Below are 25,820 nucleotides of genomic sequence, written 5' to 3'. Positions count from 1 at the left end.
GAGCCCTGGTCTGGGAAGATCCCACATGCCGCGGAGCAACTAGGCCCGTGAGCCACAACTACTGAGCCTGCGCGCCTGGAGCTTGTGCTCCGCAACAAGAGAGGCCGCGACAGTGAGAGGCCCGCGCACCGCGATGAAGAGTGGCCCCCGCTTACTGCAACTGGAGAAAGCCCTCGCACAGAAATGAAGACCCAACACAGCCATAAATAAATAAATAAATAAATAAAAGTGGGCAGTGGCCCAATTCCTGGAAATCCCCACCCCTTCCTAAAATAGCTATAATTCTCCTCCCACTCATTAGCCTATGAAATTACCCACTCCTATAAAAACTGACAACCCCATACCCTGATGCCTTTCTCACCTTCTGAGATGGCCCACACTCTGTCTGTGGAATGTGTTTCTCTCTAAATAAATCCACTTCTTACCTATCACTTAGTCTCTCAGTGAATTCTTTCTGCGATGAGACATCAAGAACCTGAGCTTCATTAAGTCCTGAAACCAGGTGTGTGGTCTCAGTTGGAAGACTGTGGGTTTTGGCTGCGTTTGAGTCCCAGCCGTGTGGGTTCAAGTCCCAATCAGGGTTTCGGCCAGGTTCGAGTCCCGCCTGTGTGGGTTCAAGTCCCAATCTGAGGTGCACTGTTTCACTATTACTTAACACATACTAAGTCCAGGCTCACAACGAAATAACTTTCCTTTGTATCAATTAGTAGATTATTGTGAATTCTTATTATTTCCTGGTGGAGCCTGAAAAGTAGTCAGAACAGAGCCTCAGGATTATTCCCTTCTTGACTTTCAGGTAATGCATCCAAGAAAGAGTCATCCACTGAGTTTTTCCCCCTCATTCATCTCCCTTCATCCAAGCTGAGGAAAAGAGACAGCCACCTGGCAAAGGTCTAGTCCAAGGTGCCTTTGAAATGTTCTGCTGAAGCACCTCTGGTTCCCCAGCATTCCTGTTAGAAGATAAGCCGTCTCCAGGTAAGTAATGCTGTTAATAACAATGGCAGTAGCCACTTGGGTCTTGATTCGTCCCCTGGGGAGACGTAGGCTCCAGGGCAGGGAGCTGGGAGGCTGAGGCTAGAGATCCACCACAGCCCTCAGCCTGTTCTTTCTCCTTGAATTTCCTTTTCACTTTAATCATTCCTGGAATCATGGAGAGAAGTTTAGAGGTTTCTACAACCCAGCTCTCTGGATTTGGATAAGATTAAACCAAAGTCTTAACAGAACCAGCCAGGTCTTAACATTCTCCAAAGAATAAAGATCCCGTCACCACCCAGAGGGACCTGAACTCAGAAATCTGTTGCTGCAGATCAAGGCTTGTCTTACTAGTATGCAAATAGTTCTGAGTGTTCCTCAAATCAACTTTCAATCTGGCGTTTTCCATGGCTACCAGGTGGAATTTACCTCTGAATGAAGGTCCTCACCTTGCATTGAATTCTAGTGAGTTTTGTTTTGTTTTACAAAGTGACGGTTGGGCACCATCTTTGGGGACCACTTGACTGATTGATCCCCCGCAATGTCGACTTAAAAAATATGCACAACCTAAAAGCTGAGAGTTATATTTTATTTGGTGGGAATTCTTAGGACTTCAAGCCCAGGAGGCAGCATCTCAAGTAACTCGAGAGATTGCTTCGAGGAGGCAAGGGGGGAGCCAGGTTATGTAGGAGTTTTGCAACAAAGGGCAGGTAGTTGGAACATCAAAAGATTATTGTTTATTAAAGAAAACCAGATATCCCAAGTTAAGGAATTCAGCGCTTTTGTATGTATGGGAAGACGCAAGAGTCTGGGCTCACTGAAATCATTCCTTTGATACGTACCTCAGCTATCTGGGGCCAGTATCCTGTGTTTTCACCTCCTGAGTTTCCTCAGGGCTCATGGTAAGGAGTGGCTGCAGTCTGAGAGCTGCTAGATGGCAGGTATTCTTTCCTTCCTGAATTCCCTCAGGGCTCATTGGCTCACAGTGGAGGGCTGCAATCACTGATGACTGTGACATCCTTTCTTTACTGATAGGGTAGGAAATATTCCATTTCTCAGCAGCCTTCTCTTATTCACGTTGCAGATTTTTATTTTTCTCCTTAAGGGAGGACCCCAGCCCATGGGACAGTTCTGCCTGAGAAGTGGAGAAGTAGGAATATTTTTCCCCAGTGACTAGAGCAAAGGCAGCAAAATTCCACATTTCATGGGTCCAGGGTCACGGCTACTCCGAAGGTTGGTGTGATTCTAGTCATTACCAAGGGTATAATCTAGACTTTGCCCAGTTCTCAGTCGCCTCCTCTATACAGAGTCCTTCCACATCGCAGGAGTCCCCAGGGAAGCCGGGACAGGCCCACAGCAGTCCCTAACGTGCGTGAATCATCCTGTGGCCATGACAACTTCCCAGGGAAGCCCTCCAGCCGGGGCCCGCCTGCTGGACGGGCTCCTTACAGACAGGGTCCCACAGCCCCCCTTCGCCTCTTCCAGGCACGGGTGTTTGCAACCTGGAGCAGCACCTGCTGAGCCCCCAGCCCACCCACTGTGCCAGCCAGGGTTCTGAGCAGCGCTGTCTTCAAGGTGGATGAGAGCTGACTCTATTTTAAGGAAATGAAATGCGTCCTTGAGTCAAAGCATGTGATACAAATGACCTTTCTGTGGCAACATGATTAAAAATAGGCAGTTACAGGAAATTTTTCAACTCTTGAGACATTAATGGATGTAGATGTAAAAAAACAGACTAACTTCCCTCATCTTCCCATTAGTGACGTGTGTGGGCAGACAGGGTTACTTTTTGCCGCCCTGACAGACCGAATTCTACCTGTGCGTGGGATAGGAGCATTTCTAGGCTAGCCATTCCCCCAAAGTGAGGTTGTGGAATTTGTATGGTACTTACCTACTGACTGGCTCACCCAAATCTGAGTGTGTTTCATTCTTTGGGTTTGGTGGCTGGATTTTTGCGTGAACAGCAAGGAGTAGCTGAATTCTCCCTTTCAGTCTGCACCCTCTAGATCAAGGGACAGCAAACTTTTTCTGTAAAGAACCAGATAGTATACATTTTAGGCTTTGTTGACCACACATTTTCCGTAGCATCTACTCAGCTCTGCTGGTATAGTGTGTGGGTAAGCAGCCACAGGTAGTATGCAAACAAATGGGCTTGGCCATGGTTACAGTAAACCTTTATTTGCAAAAACAAGTGGCAGGCTTGATTTGGGCCTGAAGGCTATAGGTTGCCCAGCCCTGCTCTGGAGTCAAAGAGGTGAGGATATTCAGCCTCCTTCCCTGTTTTCATGGGATGCCTGAGAATTATGCGTTCGTTAATTCACGCATCCATTCAGCAAATGCTTACTGAGCGGTCTGCTACCATGCCAAGCTCCGTAACGTGAGTTCGGGATGCAACAGAGAACAGCACACACCAAGCTCCCTGCCTCACAGAGCTTACACCGTAGAAAAGAGGGGCATATTCTTGGGTGGGAGGAGGATGTTAGTGGCAGGGGAATGAGCTCAGGGAGGTAATGGGAACCGATCTTGGTGTCTTACATATAGGCGATCATAAAGACTTTGGCATTTCCTCGGTGTGAAATGAGGAACCATTGGAGAATTTTGAACAAAGAAGTGACATGATCTAACTTATGTGTTGAAAATAAATATAAACTGTGTCAATGGTAGACTAAAGGATGGATGCAGGGATACCCAGGAGGAGGAGGTAGCAGTGCTTGAGGAGAGAGAGGGCGGTAGCATGAACTAGAGCGGTAACAGGGAAGGTAGTGAGAAGTGTTTAGATTCGTGGTATATTTTGAAGGTAGACCCAACACGACTTCCTAATGGCTGCATGATGTGTGTGAGATAAAGGAGTCGAGAATATATTTGGCAAGGGGCTTCCCTGGTGGGGTCCAGTGGTTAAGAATCCACCTTCCAATGCAGGGGATGTTGGTTCAATCCCTGGTCGGGGAACTAAGATCCCACATGCCGCGGGGCAACTGAGCCCGCGCGCCACAGCTAAGACCTGACACAGCCAACAATAAATAAATAAATAAATAAATATTAAAGAAAACAAAAAAAAGAATGTATTTGGTATTTGGAACGTGGAGTTGCCACTAATTGGGATGTGGGAATGCTAAGGGTGGAAGCAGTGTTAAACATGTGAACTTTGAAATTTCTCCTTGACATCCAAGTGGATACATCTCAGCTTGGCATTTAAGAGAGAGGTCTGAGCTGGAGATATACATTTGGATGCTGTCAGCATAGGAAAAATGCACCGTATTTAAAGCCATGGATTACATGAGATCACCAAGGAAATGAGAATATAGAGAAAAAAGGAGAACCAAGACCCTTGGGCAGTCCAGTATTGAGAAGCTGGGGAGAGGAGGAGGAACCTTGAACTCAGGGTGCTAAGTGACCTCACCTCACTTGCCAGGAAAAATATACATGAGAACATTGCATAATAAATGAACTTAATTTTTAAAAATCTTTAATTTTTCATTCTATATCCAAGGGACAGCTATGACTCTTTTGACTTAAGGAGGTATTTGTATTTCTTAAGTGGATTCAAGTAGGCTGGTGATATTAGTCTTATTATGCAGAGTTTTTTCCCCTAAATAAAGAAAATAGTTTGCTTGAGATCTTCCAGACCGTGTTATAGATTCACCTAATTCAAAATTGTTTAAGGAGTCTGCTTTGCACATATGCCTTCCTCTGTTTGTGCTCTGTGTCCAATGTCTAAAGGCCTATGTAACCTGGTTTGCTTATTGCCAAATAAAGTCTAAGCCAGCTCCTGGGCTGCCCCCACATAGTAAGTAAAGCTCAGATGAAAGTGTGCACTTCAGATTGGGACTTGAACCCATGTGCTGGGACTCAAACCCGGCCAGAACTCAGATTGGAACTCGAACCCATGCAGCTGGGACTCACACCTGGCCAAAACCCTGATTGGGACTTGAACCCACGCAGCTGGGACTCAAACCCGGCCAAAACCCATAGTCTTCCAACTGAGACCACACACCTGGTTTCAGGACTTAATGAAGCTCAGGTTCTTGATGTCTCATCGCAGAAAGAATTCACTGAGAGACCAAGTGATAGGTAAGAAGTGGATTTATTTAGAGAGAAACACATTCCACAGACAGAGTGTGGGCCATCTCAGAAGGTGAGAAAGGCACCAGGGTATGGGGTTGTCAGTTTTTATAGGAGTGGGTAATTTCATAGGCTAATGAGTGGGAGGAGCATTATAGCTATTTTAGGAAGGGGTGGGGATTTCCACGAATTGGGCCACTGCCCACTTTTGATCCTTATGGTCTGTCTTGGAACTGTCATGGCTCCTGTGGGTGTGTCATTTAGCTTGCTGATGTGAGCGTATACTGAGGCTCAAGGTCTAGTGGAAGTTGACTTGTCCGCCATCTTGGACCCATTTGGTTCTACTCAGTTTATGTCATGTCCTCGGGCTATGTCATTCTTTCAAAGGTGGTGCCCTGCCTCCTTCCCTCCTGTTTCACAGACACTTAATTCCTATGGATCAATCTCTGCGTTTTAGTTTCTGATTCTGATATTCAGAGGATGGTAGGTTGTTCAAGATCTGTGAGAATCTCAACCATCTTGTCCTTGACTTAAGTTGTAAAAATAATTTGGGAGTTTCCTGTTTTGTTTTTTACTTGGAAAATTTTGGTTAACACTGTTTTTAAAATGAACAATCTTAGAGGTTTTTAAAAAATATCTGTAGACTGCATCAAATATTACAAAGGACTTCTAAAGCAACCTTGTGAAGTCTGTTATGATTCCCATCTTATTGATGATGTGTCTGAGGTTCGGATGAGAATGTCAGGCGGTAAGAGAAGGCCAGGACTCTCATTCTCAGCCAGTGCTCTTAGCACAATGATACACCTTTTTTCTAGAAGCATCATGACAGGTCAAGAGCTCAGGCTAATGTGCTAGCCAGATGGCCATCTTAGAAAAGCACATGTCTTGGCTCTTCCAGTTTTTTGTTTTCTGTGACCCCATTTCATTTAGGACTGATACTCAGAACATTAGTTGGACCACTCTATGGCATTTAAAAGAAGGAAGGAGATAAGTTGGTGTAGTTGAAGAGATACCCAAATTAAACAGTTCTTTCACAGGCATGGGTCTTTGGGCAAGTCAGATACAAAATGTGAGAGAGCTTGAGCTCTCTTGAAAACCACAGAGACGGCAATCACTTTTAGGGTGGGGAAGTGTGGGGTTTGCCATCCCTGTGTGCCCTGTTTACTGGCCTGGTCTCTAGGCTATCACTTAGTTTTCAAGGTGGAAATTACCCTCTTCAACCTACTGTGTGCTTGTCTAAAAAGTCAGATGATAAGCTACAGGTTCAAATTCTGTATTCATGGGAAAGGCTGGGAACATTTCACAGAGGACTGCTGGTTGCCTTGGCAACCTAACAGCCCTCTAGGACAGGAGGAGCGGACACCAAGACCAATGTCTGTAGGAAGACGGCTTTCTGTGATTAAGCCTTCCCTGACAACATTTATATCTGAAACATGAAAGCCCCAAGGCTATGTTCAGGAAGGCTGCCTGACAGTCAACAGGAGACCTAAACAGATCTGGTGTGATCCGCCTGAGTAGAAGAACACATATTCCTGTTTTCCCTTACATAGCTCCGCCATTTGGATGACTCCAGAAGAAAAAGGCACATGGAGTCGTAGCTCTTGTCCGGTTAGCTTACTACCTTCCTGAAAATTATGATTTAGAAAATGGGAGATGATCTTTTAAACAAACACGCCAGAATTTACCTATTCACATGATGGCTTTCCTTCAGACATGGGGTGGAGCGGGGGCACGACTATGGCCCAAAATATAAGTGGTGCTGAATGTGTTCCTTTTGGGAAAGTACCTTCATGGGCATTTGCTAGACATATAAGACAATCAATCTGGTTAGATTTGGGGGGGGTCACACTTCAAGTCTGGTAGTTTTTAACTAAAAAAATGAACTATATATTGATGTGTCTCTCCCTAGTGCCCAGCACATACTGGTAGTTCACAAAATGTTTGATGAATGTTCAGTTAACCATCCACCTCCATCCCTGGATTTCCCCCAAATCAAATCCACCTTTAAAGACTCACCAGCACCAGTAAGTCAAAAGGATATTCAGTAGAGTCTAGCTGGATTTCCAAAAGGGCACCCTAGAAAGCTGTAAGAAAGGATGGCAGCACTGGGTCTGTTACATGGTATCCCAATGGGACCACTTTGAAGGAGACAGTATTCAGCTGGTGTCCACTTTGAAGGGGGCAATATTCACTAGGTGCGGTGGGTTTTTTTTAATTGAAATAAATTAACAGCAAAGTGATTCAGATATATTTTATATATATACGTATATATATACATATATATATATTCTTTTCCATTATGGTTTATCACAGGATATTGAATGTAGTTCCCTGTGCTGTACAGTAGGGCCTCGTTGTTTATCCATTCTATATATAATAGTTTACATTGTTGCAGTGGTTTTAAATCATGGCCACAACTTCTTTGATACTTTTCCCATGAAAGATGGGGTTTGTGTCCCCTACCTTGAAAGTGAGTAGTCTTGTGACTTCTTTGACCAATAGAATTCAATGAAAGTGATACTATGTGACTACCAAGGCCAGGTCCTAAAAGGGCATGCTGTTTCTGCCCTGTTGACTGGATATGCATTTTTAGAGCCTCGAGCTGCCACGTAAGAAGCCTGATTACCCTGGTTCCACCATGTTGTGAGGAAGCCCAACACACAAGTAGAGGTCAAGTGTAGATGCACTAGTCAACAGCCCAGCCTTTGAGACATTCCAGCTCAGGCATCTGACATATGAGTAAAGACATTTCAGATGATTTTAGTGCCCACCTGTTCAAGTTGCTCCCAGGTATTTGAGTCTCCCCGACTGAGGCCCGAGACATTGTGGAGCAGAGACAGGCAATCCCTGCCATACTCTGTCTAAATTCCAGACCCCCAAAATTTGTGAACATAACAAAGTAGTGTGCTGCTAAATTTAAGATAGTTGTAAAACAGTAGGTAAGTTGAGCACTTAGTATGACAAGTACTGGATAGCTATTAAAGTAAGTCTTGTTATTTTAAAATCATACCTCTCCTGGGACTTCCCTGGTGGCGCAGTGGTTAAGAATCTGTCTGCCAACACAGGCACACGGGTTCGAGCCCTGGTCCAGGAAGATCCCACATGCCACAGAGCAACTAAGCCCGTGCGCCACTACTACCGAGCCTGCGCTCTAGAGCCTGTGTGCCACAACTACTGAGCCCATGTGCCACAACTACTGAAACCCGTGCACCTAGAGCCCGTGCTCCGCAACAAGAGAAGCCACCGCAATGAGAAGCCCGCTCACCTCAGCAAACAGTAGCCTCCGCTCGCAGCAACTAGAGAAAGCCCGTGTGCAGCAACGAAGACCCAATGCAGCCAAAAGTAAATAAATAAAATAAATACATTTTAAAAAATAATAAAATAAAAATGGTTAAAATGCTAACTTTTATGGCATGTATATTTTACCACAATAAAAACAATTTTTTAGAAAAGTTTTATTCCCATAAGCTTTGGCACTGGAGCCCTAGGCCTCTCATTGCTGTGAGGAATGAGGATGTGTACCCTTGCTCACCTTCATGCAGTCACCTACGGGGGGCTGGAAATGTCTTCAGCCTTCTCAGTGGTCCCGAGAGACAACCCAGTCATTCATCAACAGAGATTTCCGGATGCTGAAAAGAGCCCCCCAAAATTAGGTGGCTCAACACCCTCACTTTGCAAGTGAGGAAAGAGGAAATATAACTTAAGGAACCACCTTCTGTGGGGAAAAAAGTAATCCAGGTAGATACCTTCAAGTTATAAATAAACCACATCTGGCGTTCTTCTTTCTAGGGTAATAGTCTACTTTCCTCTAAAAGTCCTATTTTTAACTTGCTTGTCATTTTTGTGTTCATCTCTAGGCCAAGGAAGTTATAAAACCCAGAATAGGACTCTAGTTAGTGAGATTATTCTGTTGAAGCTCTAATTTGAAATCTCCTTCTCAACATATTCATGCAGGCAGCCACTACGAATTCATAAGAGTTGGCATGAAAGATGGAGTCTCTTTGCTGTTCCTGTTACAATGTGCCTTATTGTGACATGGTGGCAGGGACACTGAACTTGAAGTCCAATGACCTGAATTTAAATCTAGACTCTGCCATGACCTGGGGAAATCATTAAACCTCTCTGTTCTTCAATTTGCTTCATCCGTAAATAAAGAAATTGGAGGAGATAAACGCTAAAATGCCCACTATCTTCTATGACTCTGTAATTCTCTGATTATATATTTATGTTTGTTTGTGCTTTGAAAGTAAGGAAGTGACATAAATACTTGAAAGTTATGCATTGATCACTTCTACTGTGTTTTCCACACATAGATAGAATTTGCCTTGGTGTGTGGGTGGTCTCATCGTAGCGGATGCTTCATTGCGTTGCTCAGATCTTCACTCCAGAGTGAAGGACTTGCTCCTCCAGCTGCTGGGGTGTTGCCTGCAGACAGCCCTCCACTGTCAGCCCCTCTCAGGGACTTGCTCTTGCCTGAAGAGCCCCGCTTTGCCTGAGGCATCCTGCCTTCCCCGGGGCAGCCTGTAACCTTTGACCGACCCGTGTTGGGTACAAAGGTCTAGGCCCTCTAGCCCAACTCGGGACAACTCTGAAAGGTTCTACGAGGTTCAGAGCTCCTTGTGGGGTTGGCTGAGGCCTTTGAAGAGACTACATCACAATCCAGCTTCCTTGTCTTCCCTCACCTGAGCTGATAATGAGAGCAGCCCCCAATCAAAGGCCTGCACGCTAATCTCCATTCCGACTCTGTTTCCCACGTAGTCAACCCACTCATTCACTTAACCCTCCCAAGGACATTATGAGGTAGATACAAATATTAGGGAACTTGTGGAGTAAGTTTCCACAAAAACCTTTCTAGAAAAGGATAGAGCCAGGATTTAAACCCAGGCTTCCTGGCTCCATCATCCCTGTTCTAAGCTACTATAATATTTTGCCCCCTTGATTTCTCATTCATTTCTTAGATTTTATACAAGTTTCCTCAAGTGTACATTTATGAATCACTGCTTAACTACACACATGTTTTCCAAATATTGCATATGTTTTCATGTTAGTTTACAAAAGTGAATGGAAGTTTTAAAATAGACCCCCAGGGCTTCCCTGGTGGCGCAGTGGTTAAGAATCCGTCTGCCAATGCAGGGGACACGGGTTCGAGCCCTGGTCCGGGAAGATCCCACATGCCACGGAGCAACTAAGCCCGTGCACCACAACTACTGAGTTCACGTGCCACAACTACTGAAGCCCGCGTGCCTAAAGCCCGTGCTGTACAACAAAGAGAAGCCACCTCAGTGACAAGCCTGTGCACTGCAACAAAGAGTAGCCCCCGCTCACCACAACTAGAGAAAGCCCGCGTGCAGCAACGAAGACCCAACGCAGCCAAAATTAAAATAAATTAAATAAATAAAATTTAAAAATAAATAAAATAGACCCCCCAAAATGACTTTCAAAATAAGTTACCTTATGTATACACACTACTATATATAAAATAGACAAACAACAAGGACCTACTGTATAGCAGAAGGAACTATAACTCAGTATTTTGTAATAACCTATATGAGAAGAGAATCTGAAAAAGAATATATATATGTATAACATATATATATATCTGAATCACTTTGATCGCTTTGCTGAAACTAACACAACATTGTAAATCAATGATATGTCAATAAAAAAATTAATTAATTAAAAAAAAAATAGAGTTCCTAGAGTTAGGAACCTAGGAAAAAATCCAGCAGGCCTACATCCAGCCCCTGCAACAGTTCTTCTGAAGACAGCAGTGAGGACAAGAAAGGAATCCTGTTGACATCCTGCAGATGGAGAGAACTGAAGAAAGAAAGTCCCCCAGGGCAGCCCCTGTGGGATGATGCAGACAAGAGAGGTACCTCTTCACACACCTGGATTATGATTCACGGTTCCTACCTGTGCTGGGGCACTGCCAAGCCTGGGACCATGAGCGTTCCCAGATGAGTCCTGTGTTGCCTGGACCCTCTCTCCCACCATGTCTACCCACACCGATGGTCTACGCCACTTTCAGCGACCATCAGCTGCAGATAGGGATTTTCTGTTCGGAGAGGGGATAAACCTGATTATCGCCATACACCAGGGGAGCCCATCAGAGTGGCTGTGTAGCCTGACGTCTGGGGTAGTGACAGTAGACAAGGTTCCGGCCTCAGCTCTGCTCCCACCACACTCATCGGTTTTAGAGCAGCTGCAGACCTTATCCTGCCTCCGTTTTCTCATCAGTCAAATGAGAATAATAATATTTGTTCTTCCTTCATAGAAAGCAATTGTGAAAAACAAATGTGACCGTCGCCTAGCATTGCTTGGAGGTTACAAGTAGAGTTTCCAAAACCCATTGTTATGTCCACTGGAAATAGAAATGGAGAATCAAGATTACTGTTGGTTAATTCTGAATTTAAAAAATATTTCATATCCTTTTATTTCTTCCCACAGATGATTCAGAGCTTACCCATATTGCTAAATGGCTTCACATTTTTCTTTCTTGTGTGAGGTCTTGTTGTGGATCTATATTAGCTTAATAGTTATCTAATCCCTGGTCTAAAGGTCTCAGATTGGAGGTCAATGGAATACATTCAGCTTGCAAACAGAGTGGATTTTGACTCCCTTAATGTTGTGGTTGTTTTTTAAACTTGAATTAGCTGATAACAAAAATCCAGATTTCCAGCTTTGTTAAAAAATATCAGAAGATCTGACCTCTTTCCCACTTTGCAACAATAGGCTGGTGCAGAATAGCAGCTGCCCGCCCTTAGGCAGGGCATGTGAGCTCTGGTCTGCCACAGTCTCCACTGTTCCCTATTGCAGCCCTTTCACTGGGGCCTAGTGTCAGCTGCAGTTCATCGTCGCACTTACAAATCCATTCTGCTCCTTAAATTTGTCTGGCCCCCAAAGTCTTTTGAACCTGTCATCTCTTATTCTCAAAAATGCCACATTTAAGTCCTGGCCAGTGGCCAGTGGCCCCAAAAGCACACTTTTTTTAGGTAGTGTGGATTTGTGGTAACCCTGGTGCTCTTAACTGTTCAGGTTGGTTTAGCAACTGGGATTTGTGAGCCTAGAGGATTGATAGGCTATTTGCATCCTGTGCAACTCAGCTTTGAGACATCCTCAGATATACTCAGATACACTGGTCATTTCTGTTGGTTGATCGTGCCCTAAAGCATTCTTTATAGCCTTCCCCTGAATGTCTTTGAGACCAATTCCATCTTAGGATAGTCTCTAAAGTCTTGTTCTGTTTCCTCATTCCTATGGCTATGGGTTATAATGAACACCCTCATATTATATGATATCACTGTCTCATTTCTTCTGCAGTCTATCTGCTTTACTGGAGCACAGTTAATCTTCCAACAGAACATATATAGTCAGCTCTCTCCTCCACTTATAAACCCCTACTGGTTCCTGCTTCCTAAAGGATAAAGTCTGAGCTTCTTATAAAAGGCCCTCCCCCATCTAACCCAAAACCGCTGCTCTGACCCCATCGTCCACCACACGCTGGACTCCTCCCGCTTCTCCACAAGCGCCCTGGTCTTTCCCAGCAGGCTGGCCTCTGCATTATCAATTCCCTCAGCCTGGACTACGGTTACCCACCCTTCTCAGGTCTTGGAATTTCAAAGACCAGTACATTTTTTTTTTTAATGTGGGTAACTTGTGTTATTTTTATTGGGCCAAATAAGAGATGCTTGAAATCATAATGATATAATTTGTTACTGTCTTGATTTCATAAGAAAAAGAAAAACTGCAACACTCCAAAAGTAGGAAGAAACCTCATCTCAAACCAAAATTTCTTTAAATTGAATAAATCTAAATTTTGAAAAACTTACTACCTTGCTCTTCTTTTTCTCATTTTCCCCGGGCCACTGAAAAAATTAATCACCAGCATCTGTCCTGGGCTAGCTTTTGAGACCCACTTCCCTACCCATCATTTTTTTTCTGGAAGCTTCCCACCCACCCTACAAGTTCAAGTTTGAATGCTGCTTCTTGAGTCTTTCCTGACTCCCCAGGTCAGAGGTAGGCCCTGTCCCCTTGTTTATATCTTTGTTTCAGTGTAAAATACATGGATTTTTAATGGCAGTTTCTTGGGCCTGTGGAAGAGGGAATAACACCACAGATCACTAAAGCCCCTTAAAAACCTTCTGAGAAACCTAGGCTTCTCAGAACAGAAAATCCCTATCTGCAGCTGATGGTCGCTGAAAGTGGTGTAGACCATCGGTGGGGGTAGACATGGTGGGAGAGAGGGTCCAGGCAGCACAGGGCTCACCTGGGATCGCTCATGGTCCCAGGCTTGGCAGTGCCCCAGCACAGTTGGGAACTGTGAATCATAAAAGCCATATCCTCTTCTCCCAAATTTCCATTCCCTATGGCAGCTGTGCCCGCCTCAGTCTCTCTTCCTTTTTTAATAATTTGCTAAAAACAATTTTTAATTGAGGTATGATTGACGTATAACATTACATTAATTTTAGTGCACAACATGATGATTCAATATTTATATATATTGTGAAATGACCACCACAATGTCTCGTTAATATCCATCACCATACATAGGTATAATTCTTTTTCCTGTGATGAGAACTTTTAAGATCTACTCCTAGCAACTTTCAAATGTGCACTACATATTATTAACTATAGTTGCCAAGCGGTACCATATATCCCTGTTTCTTATTTATTTTATAACTGGAAGTTTGTACTTCTGACAATTTTCATTCAATTCCCCCAACCCCGCCTCTGGCAACCATCAGTCTATTCTCTGCATCTATGAGCTGAGTTTTTTTTTTTTTTTCTTTTTTCTAAATATCCCATATAAGTGAGATCGTACGGATTTGTCTTCACAAATTTCACTTCATCTAATGTCCTTGAGGTCCATCCACGTTGTTGCAAATGGCAGAATTTCATCCTTTTTTAGGGCTGACCTCACTCTCTCTTTTTAAAACGTCTCTTTCAGCCTTTCTAGGCCCACTCCTCCATCTCCATTACCTAAAACTGCACTGGAACAGAGTTCAGTAAAGCCTAAATCTGTCTTCAGCCCAAAGGTAAACGACTGTACCTTAAGCATTCCTTTAATCCAGCTTGCCACTTATCCATCTACTTAAAGTCTTGTGGCCTCAAGTAAACTGGTAAACAGGGCAGAAAGAAGTCACCTTTGCACGCTGTGCCTCACACACACACACACGCACACACACGCAAACACGTGCATGCGCACACACACACATGCACACACATATACACAATTTAGAAAAATAAAATAATGAGTGAATGAGTGAATGAATGAATGAATACAAGTTCTATAGCCAGTAGTGACACAGTAGATGCCACTGTTCAGTTCTTGGGGACACCCCTGCTACCTTCTCCCACTTGGTACATTTCTTGTTCCTATAACCATGGTCTCTTTCTTCTCTAGAATGAGGAATAAAACATTTTTAAGACATCAGGGTAACTCCACTAGGACACCAACATCTGGCAACCCAGGGGTTATGGGCGACGTGATGCTGAAACATGGGTGAAAGCAATGCTCTCTCCTGAGTGCCAGTCAAAGGCAGGGGTCTTTAATGGTGGAACGGAATGGATCCCGATGTGCTTGTAAATGGGCTCCACGTGCACCAGCTTATATCAACTGCATTAGGTGCTTGTTCCTATGACCCCTTTGGCCAACTTCTGGGCCCTGGCTGTCAGTCCAGTTTGAGAAGTCAGAGAGCAGAGGCCCCACGTGGGCATTGGTTTGGGGAGAAATTAACACGATAACTGTACCCTGGAGTTTCTAGAAACCTCCTGTGGCTCAGCCAGGCCTGCGGTAGGTAGGGTCTCATGCCAGCTACGCAGGTTGGCAAATGAGCAATGAAATTCTGGGATAAAATCACGCCCTCTGTGCTCTTTCCTCTCTTGCAAACTGTTGGTTTAACATGTCCCTTATCTGACTGGGGAGAGGGCTGCCCAAGCCATGGCTTGTAACACTGTGGTCAGACCAGTTGCGAGCAGAGTATGTGTGGCATGTTCGAAGGCTTCTGTTCACTTGATTCTTCCTTGTGTGTCCTGCTGCTTATTGGCAATTCTTACACAGAAGGCAGTCTGTTTTCAAGGTGCTTGAGAAAAGAAGTACACTTACCCCCCTTAAAGAATACATTATTTCTCCCCTTGGGCTGTTTGTTCAAATCCACATTGAAATAGGAACATCATGTAATCTTCCCAAAGAAATGACATGATAACCCGATGACGAAAACATGGAGGACAATTGGTGTCTTTTCTTGTGAAGGTAGCGCTCAGGTGGCAGTGATCTGGGTGACAGAAATTGGTAGCCGTTGAAAGAGACCTTTCTCCTTGCAGAAAAGTCTAGATCAGACCTTTCATACACCTTATGGCTATTATTGTGTTTTACTTTTGCTTTTGTTTATTTGGATGGATAAAGGGGCAGATGGGGCAGAGGGCAGAAGGATGTTTAGTTTTTATCAAGGTCACACCTGGTTCAAAATTTCACCTCTAAAGAAGCAATTTCCTTTGTCCAGCTTCTCTGAGGATAAGGGAAAGCGTGGTGATGAAAGACATGGGTCTTTCGCAAATAAGCAAGCTGATGCCCCTGCTGGGCTGACCATCTCACAGCCCTTGGTGCCCCCGGTGAGGCCAGCTTCCTCCTGACTCTTGAGCTGCTCACAGGGTCCAGCCACCCATGACTTCTGGTGGTCCTGGGGTGTCTGTTCTCCCCTCGCCTCCTCCACCTCCGCTAGCGTTCAGCTGTCTCCAGCCTGTGGGAAGACCGCTTCCACTGCTCCAGTCTAGCCTTTTTAGCAGGTTCCTTATCCCAGTGATTTAAGCCCCCAAGAAAAAATTTAGTTTAGTTAGTTCTTTAATTTAGTTAGTTAGTTCTTTAATTTAGTTTAGTTAGTTTTAGTCCTTTAATTTAGTTTAGTTAGTTCTTTACAAGTACTCTCCTTCCTGGGGTGCCTGCGCCCCACCTTAGGGATGAGGCAGGGCACATCACCCATAACCTTGAGAGAGTCAGAGCCCAAGGCCCATTCTGCTGCTGAGTCTGGCTCTTTCAACCCTCCTTCCTCACCTGTGGGGAGTTAGTCTCCTGGGGACCCGGTGCTCGGACCTCATGTCTGTCAGGGCCCACCGAGCCCGTCAGATTTTCTGCATGTGCACTAGGATCCCAGCTCTGGACAGGATACAAGTTCCTTCCCATGGAGCTTCAGGCAAATCAAGTGTGTGGCTAGATGGTTGCTCATGTGTCCTTTAACATCCCTTGATTTTTAAGGAGCTTGGCCTGTCCCCGGCACCTGGACTGTCTCTGCATCTCCCCATTTCAATGTTACAGGGGAAAAAGACCCTTTTGTGATTCCAGCAAGAGATTCCTTAGAAGAACATCAGAAACCAAACTCTCCTCCGTTTAAGGTTGGAGACCACTAGCCTTAAGAGCCGAACGAGTGCTTTGCTAATCGAGGAGCTCAGGATGGGTTCAACTCCACTGTCTCCAGGAAAAATAATCATTTGTCTCTAAGAGGTGTGTTTGCTTACTAGATCAGCTAGAAAAATCCCAACAGGCCTGCAGCCCTCTTGGTGCCCTGAGTGGGGAGAAGAACCCATGAATGAGGGTGCACCCTATGGGAAGGAGTGGAGTTTTTCAGAGGGTGGGGTGAACTTATGAACAGAGACACTGGCAGCAGTGGGGGGCTTGTGTTGGAATGAGAGGATCATGGATGCAAACTGAGGATGAGAAAATCGGGTTTGCAGGGGTAGGAAGGCCCTGGACATCCCTCCCGGGAGACTAGGTCGCCAGGGCCACGAGGAGGACTGTCCATGTGTAGAACCTTAGCACTCACTCTCTTACATTGTAATTCTTCTTGTTTTCCAAAGCCTTTTTTTTTTTGGTAATAAAATATACATAACATAAAAATTACCATTTTAACCCTTTCTAAGTGTAGAATTCAGTGGCGTTAAGTATATTCACACTGTTGTGCAACTATCATCACTATCAATTTCTAGAACTATTTCATCATCCCAAACAGAAACTTTGTACCCATTAAACAACAACTCCCCAATCCTCCTTCCCCCAGCCCCTGGTAATCTCTGTTCTACTGTCTGTCACTATGAATTTGCCTATTCCAGGTATCTCACATAAATGGAATCATACAGTATTTGTCCATTTGTGTCTGGCTTTTTTCACTTAGCATACTTAGCATAATGTCTTCAAGGTTCATGTATGTTGTAGCCTGTATCAGAACTTCAGTCCTTTTAAGGATGAATAATATGCTGTTGTAAGTATATGCCACATTTTATCCATTCATCTGTTGATGGACATGTGGGTTGTTTGCGCCTTTTGGCTATTGTGAATAGTGCTGCTGCGAACATTGGTGGGCAAGTCACTGTAATTCCTTTTTACAATTGCCCTCACCTTGCAGTCTGGTGGGCTACTCTGGTGGAGATGAAAAGGGTCAGGTGGCATAGAGGAGGTCCTAGCCCTCCACCCTCACCTAGAACCTCTGCCCAGGTTCCAGCTGGAAGGACCACAGCTCAGAGTCCCACACAGCAACATGCGCAATGGTAGAAACCCATGCTGGCAGAGGGTCATCCAGCAGGGACATTTGCAGGAGAGAAAGTGTGGCCAATTTCCAATGACTTCTCTGTGTAGAGAATGCTGCCCACCCGCCCCTGAGGGGATGGGGGTGCCCATCCCACACCTGTTTGGTGGTTGCATTTATAGTGCATAATCTGCAAAGGTATGAACCAAAATGTTTGCAGTGCTTATTTTGGAGGATGGTGTTATTGGTGATATTTACTTTCGTATTAGACAAAAATAGAACTATTTCTGTTTTTAAAAAATGAATGCCAGGTTGATTACTCAGATTAAAAAAATAACAAAGTATTCTATTTTAGTGCTTGTTTCAAAATACATTGTTAACATTCCAGTTCAACTGTCCCTTCTTCTAGCTTTGTCTAGCAGGAAGTTTTTCTACATCAGAATTGTCACAAATTTTATTAAGGTGTTTTTTTTTAATGTCAATCTTAAAGACAGCGAATTTGTGGCATTAATTGAGCATCTATTGTGTGCATAATGCTGTGTTAGAAAACTACAAATAAGATGGGTAAATATTTATTCTCTTGAGTTGTTGTAATAAATCCATGTAGTATACCTAAAAATATAAGATCTAAAATCGGATTTCCACCAACCTCAACAGAAATGCTTTTATCACATGCTGCATGTGTTTGGAAGGTAGAAAGCTTTATGCACACCCACAGGGCCAGTGTTCTTGGGGTGAAGTTTTAGGGAGATCCAGAAGGCCCTGCTGCTCCTTCACCGCCCCAGAGAGCACAGGAGCATGTTGTCACCTCAGATGCTTCCATGGCGGGAACTTAGGTGAGTGAAGCAGGCAGGGTACAGGTGGTGACCATATCATTGATCTTCCAGATGTAAACACGTTTAAGGGTGAAAAGGGGAGCTATTACTAATTGCGCAGGGATAGCCAGCATCAACTGGGACCATCCAGGTAAATCAGGATATATGCTCCCCGTTGGATGTAAGGCATATGGAATGAGGGGGCTCTAGCCCCAGCTAGAGAGCTGGTCCTTATCTAGAGGCAGTGAGATACAGCAGTCTTTAAAATAGGGCTCAAACCAAACACACAGCCACTGATTTACAATATTTGAAAGCAGATCCATCCTTAGCAGTCCCCCCGCAAGGGGGTTAAAGCAGGGCATGCGGGCACACGCCTCCTTTTAGATATGCCACAGAAGCTCAGCCAGTGACATACGTACACATGACTCTCCCTTCTGTTACACTAAAAACTGGACACAACAGAAATGTTCAATAATACGAAATGATGGGGGAAATCATCGTCCAGTCATATTAGCTTTTACTGATACTGTCCTTAAAGATTTTTCAGTGAGATGAACAAAAATCTCATGATATAATGTTGAATCCAAAAATGACTATGAGACGACATATATAATATGAACCCAATTATGTGATATATATATATATATATATATAAATACATACATATACACATACATGTATATATATATGAAAGTAGGAAAGAGATATGTAAATGTGCAGTTTGCCCCTGGGAGATGGGTGAGGAATGATTTTTGTTTTCTAAATTTTCCATGAGGTTTTTTTTTAAACTGTAAGTATGTATTGCAAAATTGGGGGAAAAAGCACTTTATATGTGTGTGCCAAAGCTTAATATATATGTAGATGTGTGTATACATATACTGTTTTCTCATGTGGTCTGTCCAGCACCAGTCCCTCTGGTCAGAGAACCCCGAGTCATCTTACACTCGGCCTTGGCTGGTAGCCTGTGTCAGGATCGTGCAGGGCCCACGGAGGGGCCAAAAGGAATCCTCAGAAAATATCTGCTCCCTGAATTCTCTGCCCAGCCTGGTGCCAGGAAGGCGAGTGGGTGTAATCTTGTTAAAGATTAGCAGGAGTGCTGTGTACCTATTTGCAGTGAAAATTTTTCGTATTATTACATGATCCTTAAAAATGGGCTTTCCTCTGCTGAGTCTATTTTCTCAGTTATCTCCTCTCTGCCCTCCCACACCCACAGAAAGGAAGGTTTTTGTTGTTGTCATTTGTTTGTGCTAAAAGCAGTTCTGTTGGTGAGGTTGGATCCCATTGCCTGGCCACAAAGGGGGCACCCGTTTAAGATCTCTGCCCCTCCCCGTGTTCCATGGGCAGGGAGCTGGGTCCGAGGGCTGTCACCACACAGTCTAGGAAGAGAACCTTACCTTCTCTGTTTTGCTACTGGTTCTTTGGATTAAAAAATATCACAGAAGCTGGCAAAGTTGCCATGTTTTCCTCTTTGGATTCAGTAGCAGGATATCATATCTTCATGTGCAGTTTGTACTTCATTAGAAAGGCTTTGAGATGGCATAGCAGTGTTTATATTCTTAGGTTTGATTTTACTTATTACATTTGTATTTTGGGGTTTACCAAAATTTATACCTCCATAAAATTTTTAAAAATAAGGAAAGAAATCAGAGCAAAGGGAAAATAAAAGTAGAGGAGGAGGAGACTAGATGGAAAATTCATGCACAGGATACCTGTGATGAGGTCATGCTGAGTTACAAAGGCTGAGTGGGACACTGAGCCGTGAGCTCCCTAAAGCTTAAAGAGAATCCCAAACAGAAGAGCCGCCTTATAACTGATTCAGTGAGGAGTCTTCTTTATGGTTCTAATCATTTTAAAGCACTATCAACAGGCAGCTGATACCGCGTGGAAACTGGTGGTGAAGATGGCGGAGCTGAAAGATGGGAAAAAGATGGAGAGCCTCAGTCCCCACCTGCAGGAAAGCTGCCCACCTACCAAGAATTTATATTAAACATTTGGGAGTTTGTATGTTAAAGCAGTCAACCTGTCCTAACACACCCAAGAAGAGAAATCACTACTGCACACATTGGTGTCATTACCTTTTTATATGTTTGGGTTCCCTCTCTTAAGCTGCAAATTCCTTTGGAACTCATCTTTTATTGTTTTTTTTAACTAAAAAAACCTTTTTTTATAACCCCAGAGAGTCTAGCATAGAGCCGTGCACACAGTGAGCCTTCAGTAAATGCTGAATGATAGATTCAACGAGCTCCTAATGGGCTGAAACTGAGCCTTTGCCTTTTGTTTCCAATAGTACTTGAGATAGGATTATGTGCTATTAGTCACTTTTAATTAAGGTTCTTACTCTTAAGGAACTTGAGACCCAATATTCTTATAAAGAGTGGAGATCTAGAGGAAAGAGATAAAATAGATATGCCCAAAAATCCATTTGGAATTTCTCTGAGAGATGTTTATCTCTTTAATCCCTGCAGTTATTGAATATAATGGAAGCTTCAGTAGAACTTGAACAGGCCTGTGAGTCGGGAGGCTTGGGGTCTCTTGGCTGAGCTCCGCCACAAATTGTGACCTGCAGTTTCCTTGCCTGTAAGATGAACAGTGGTTCCTAAGTGAAATTCTATAGATTAATGGAACATTGGCTACCATTCAGTTACATATCTGTGTCTCTTTGTCTATATAGTCTCCACGTGATTTTGATGCACAACCAGATCTGGGAGCCACTGGACAAGGTGATCTTAACCTACGAGTCCATCTTTTATAACATGGAAACATAAATTTGCTTTCCTGACCTGAGGTTGTGGAACTTAGAACTGGAAAGAGACAGAGGACTGAATTAATCCATCTCTTTGGGGGGGATGGGGGGAAATGAACAGTAATAACCAAAAACCACCTTTAGCTAGTCCAAGGATGAAATGGAAAAATAAACATGTTTTAAGATGATTTGGTAGAAGAGATATTTTCTTTGACAGGATATTAGAGAATTCGTCAAGAGTTATTAAACAAGGAAGTCAGAGGTTCCATTGCAGGAACTTAAATATTTGTTGATTAATCTGTTGATGTGCTAGTTCAAGCAGAGAAGGAATTTTGTTGCTTTTGTAAAGTCAGGGTTTCTAATTGCCCATTCAGGGAAAAAAAAAAAAAAACTTTGTGTTGCCCTAAGCAACCTAAATTATCTATTCCATTATTCCAATAAGCACCAAAGAGCATTTAATGTATCCTTTGGCAACCGAAGCTAGAACTCCCACTCAAGCTTCTTTCAGGCAGATATTCATGGTTACTTTTAGTTATTGAGAAATATCACATGATCCATACCCTGTACTTGAGAAAGTAGACTTAAATTCTGGGCCCCCCAGGAATCTGAGGCAGAACACCTTATCCTTTAGGGGTGGCTTCATTCCCTGCCCCTGGGTGTTTACCATGATTCTGAGTGAAGCCCAAATGATAATGGCAGAGCTTTTCAAAATAGAAAGGATCCAAGGTCTTTTCAAAAGTGCAGCAATCAGAAGAACTATTGATTCTGAAATTGAGCAATTTCCAGAGGGACCAAAGAATTGGCATATCATAGTAATTAGAGCATGTCTTCTATTCAACACATTCCAAATTATTTTCCATTCAAACATATTCAAAATATATTTTAATTCAACATATTCAGAATGTTCCTTCTTCAAAAAGTATCTCCCGATTAGCCAGCATCCCTCCTCCCCCCAGCCAGTTGTTCCCACCTTTATTCTATTCGGAGGGCTTAGCGGCCACTTGAATGCTCTTTGCTCTGAGTTGCTCTCATTGAAACAATGCACTCAAACTTCATGTGAATTTGAATTATGCAAATTTTAAATTATGCTGTGTAAAATAGTAATAAAATATCATGGCATGGGCAACATTTGAAATAGTGCAAATTCCTTCAAATTTGTATGATCGATCCAGAAGGGCATACAAATCCAGAATGGCATAACAAATCCAGAACACCAATTTAGGGAAAATCCCTTGTCTGGGGGCCATCCTACGTTAGCGGTAAACAGAAACCCCGATGGGCCTGGTCTCTGTGAATCAAGCACAGAGAGTTTTGTGAGTGATTTTGGTGACTATAGTGATGTTATTTTAACATTCATCGTTTTGATAGTTTGACATCTTTTCTATCCTATGATAGTACCATCTAAACTTTTATAAAGTACTGTTGGTGAAAATGTGCTGTAAATTACTATGAAATGAAGTTAGATGCAAGAGATAAAGAAGGCCCTGGCCGTGATCCGCAGAGTTGTTAATTTGGGAGAAAGACTGCAAAATAAAAGGGATATTGCCAAGACATTTTTTAAAAGCATCATTAAAGCAAAAATATGTTACTATGATTATAGATTTGTGTACTCTGAGAACATATTCCCCCCGACCCATTTTGTGATTATAACTATAAGAAAATTATACTTGAATTAGGCAAGTTTTGAATGATGTAGTTCTTCAGGAATGCAGTTGTCTTTAAAGCATCTTGTGAATATAGTTTATACTCCTCGTAGGTTACAGTCTCTTTAAGATGAAGCAGAAACCATCTGCTATTTGCATAGTCCACACTCCAAATACCTACTAATAATCATGGTGACTTTGCTGTAGAAGTTCTCTGTTTACAAAGCTAATTGTCTCAGTTCGCCCTCATAATGACCCTATGAGGTGAGTTTTCTTATTTTCCCCATTTTACCAGAACCCAGGGGTCTAGGTTCCTTGATTTGCTCAGTCACTTAGCAAGGCGTGGTAGGTAAGGAAATTGTCAGATTGACCACTGAAATGGGAACCTACGGGCATCTGAATGGACTTTTAATATTTGCCTCATTTGAAGTCCGAAGTCTGATTCCTGCCTCCGTACATAGGCATGTTCTAGCAACACGGAGGATGAGAACCTCTCTCTGTTGGTTTACAAACTGGCCCCTGTACTCAACAGGGCAAGGAGAGACTGAAGAAAGAGGCAGACACTCCAGATCTGTGGGTGACAGGTTTAATAATTAAGGGGAGGGGCTTCCCTGGTGGCGCAGTGGTTAAGAGTCCACCTGCCAATGCAGGGGACACGGGTTCGAGCCCTGGTCCAGGAAGATCCCACATGCTACGGAGCAACTAAGCCTGTGCGCCACAACTACTGAGCCTGCGTGCCACAACTACTGAAGCCTGCATACCTAGAGCCCATGCTCCGCAACAAGAGAAGCTACCACAATGAGAAGCCTGCGAACTGCAACAAGAGTAGCCCTCGCTCGCCACAACTAGAGAAAGCCCGTGCAGCAACGAAGATCCAATGCAGCCAAAAATAAAAAAGAAATTTAAAAAAAAAAGAAAGAGAAAAGGAAATAAGCAAGGGGACTGACATAGGACGCTTGTCTTGGGCCCTGAAAGACAGTAGGTCTCCACACCCATCACCAGATCTTAGACGTTTATATAGAAGCCTTCACTGGGCTCAGTCACATATGTCATCCAGATGGTCTCAACCCACATCATTATCTCAAGGCTGTGTCCTTGGGGCAGCTCCTGGGATCAGGGATGGCAAGCTGAATGCACATTCTAAGGACGGGGACAGGGTGAGGAGCCTCCAGTCACCTGGGTCCAGGTCTTGGGTCCACCGGCAGTCACATCCCCTCCATGAACTCCTTGCACGGGCCCCTGCGTCCCTCCTGCATTAGCTGTGACTGTGGGCCTGTATCCATTTCCCCGGAGAATCTTTCAGTTCAGGCAACAGTTTCCTCTGGGGCTGGCTCCCTGTGTGCATTGATGTTCAGGGCCTGAAGTGTGTCTCTAGGGAAGGTGAGAAAGGAAGGGGCTCAAGCATGAGAGCAGAATTGTCGTAGCTTCAGGTCCCAGAGAGAGCAGCAGAGTCACGGGACTGAGTTCTGTTTCCATTCGGAGCTAATCAGGAGATCTCCAGGAAAGCCCTCTCTGAGCCTTAATTTCCTCATTTGCAAAATAAGAGTAACACTTGTCCAAACTACCTTCCAAGACTGTTGTGAAAGAAGGGGATGTTTTCCTTCTTACACTTGCAGCCTAGGAGGGGACAGACGCAAGGGCCTGTGTCTCCACAGGCAGGAAGCCTTCCCAACCTGCCAACACGTCCACCCATCCAGCCCTCCACGGGCTCCCTGGTGGGCACAGGCAGGGTTTTGTTGTTGTTGTTTATTTTGAAAAATAAGCTCGGCTTTTCAGATTCAGAGAACAAATAACAAATATGATAGCTGGACAAAGAAACTGAAATACATGTTTATAATCAAACTTACTTTGTTCATTTTTACAGATACGAAATTATGTCTTCTTCTGGTCTATAAACTGAAATCTATAAAATTATTCAGGTGTAAGAAGTAAGATCAGTTCAAAACATTTTATTTTGAAAATGCCCAGAATAGGTCACTTAGATGCATTCTTGATGAATCCTTTCTCCTTGCCCTGAAATATGCCTAGGGCAGAGGTTTGCCACGCCAAAGACCTGGGAGGGGACTTGTCCTTGTCAAACAGAAAACAGTGCGTGACTGTGCAAGCAACACAGGGGAGCAGGAGGGGCCGTGTCAGCCAGGCCTGAAAAGGCTCGAAGCTCCTACACACACAGCCCTGGGGAAGGGGTTGGACAAAAGGCAGCAGTCCCTTGTCCTCTCCCAGGCCCCCACCAGGTAGCATCTTGTCCTTGGGGGCCAGCCCCTCTTTCCCAGGCTGTCTCTAGTGTGCGTGGAATTTCACCTGAGTTCATAGATTTGTGGGAAATGGTTACACACAGTGGGGTTTGCTCCAGGGAAGGAGAGCAGTACGTTCTATCTTGCAACAAATTGATCCAGGCTGCCTGGAGGGCCACGTTAAAAATGAGTCTCAGGCCAGACCTGGGTGGGGCAGAGAGTAATGAGCACCCATCGCATGTAGCTGCATCCTTTCTCCTGAGCCTCAAGCTCCCTTAGGATGGTCGTGGCTATAGCAACCGAACTTCTTTGTTTTATTTTAAACACACCAGAATTGGGCATAAAGCAAGGGTGTTATATTAAAGTTCTTTATAGAAAAAGAATATATGCAGATAGGTAAGTAGATAGGTAGGTAGGTAGGTAGATAGATAGAAGATAGACAGATAAGAAGTATGTTATAGGAATTGGCTTGTGTGGTTATGGAGGCTGAGAATTGGGGGTCAGTTGGTCCAAAGGCCCAAGAACTAGGAGCACCTGTGTCCAGGGGCAGGAGATGATGTCCCTGCTCGATCAGAGGCAGCAAATTTGCCCTTCCTGGTTTTTTATGTTGTTCTTGTTCTATTCAGGCCCTCAACAGAGTGGATCATGCCCATTGGTGAGGGCGATCTTCTCTACTCAGACTACCTGTTCAAATGCTAGTCTCCTCTGGAGACATACTTGCAGACACACCCAGAAATAGTGTTTTGCCAGCCATCTGGGCATCCCTAAGCCCAGTCAGGTCGACACATAAAGTTAACCATCACTGTGTGCGTTCGTGCGTTGAGAACAAGGGCCTT

General features: G+C 44.0%; 1 long non-coding RNA gene across 1 annotated transcript in view; it reads left to right on the top strand.

Moving 5' to 3' along the window:
• The window catches only part of LOC132356689 (uncharacterized), a 121,093-nt gene that overhangs the window by 76,000 nt on the left and 19,273 nt on the right, over positions 1–25,820 (top strand). Inside the window, exon 2 of the long non-coding RNA XR_009499986.1 lies at positions 797–975. This is a non-coding gene — a long non-coding RNA (uncharacterized LOC132356689). The remainder of the gene's footprint in view (positions 1–796; positions 976–25,820) is intronic.

The sequence above is a fragment of the Balaenoptera ricei genome, chromosome 21, assembly GCF_028023285.1.
Source record: "Balaenoptera ricei isolate mBalRic1 chromosome 21, mBalRic1.hap2, whole genome shotgun sequence".
NCBI classification, from domain to species: Eukaryota; Metazoa; Chordata; class Mammalia; order Artiodactyla; family Balaenopteridae; genus Balaenoptera; species Balaenoptera ricei.
Note: the sequence above shows the minus strand (reverse complement) of the source record. Positions and strands in the feature narration are given on the sequence as shown.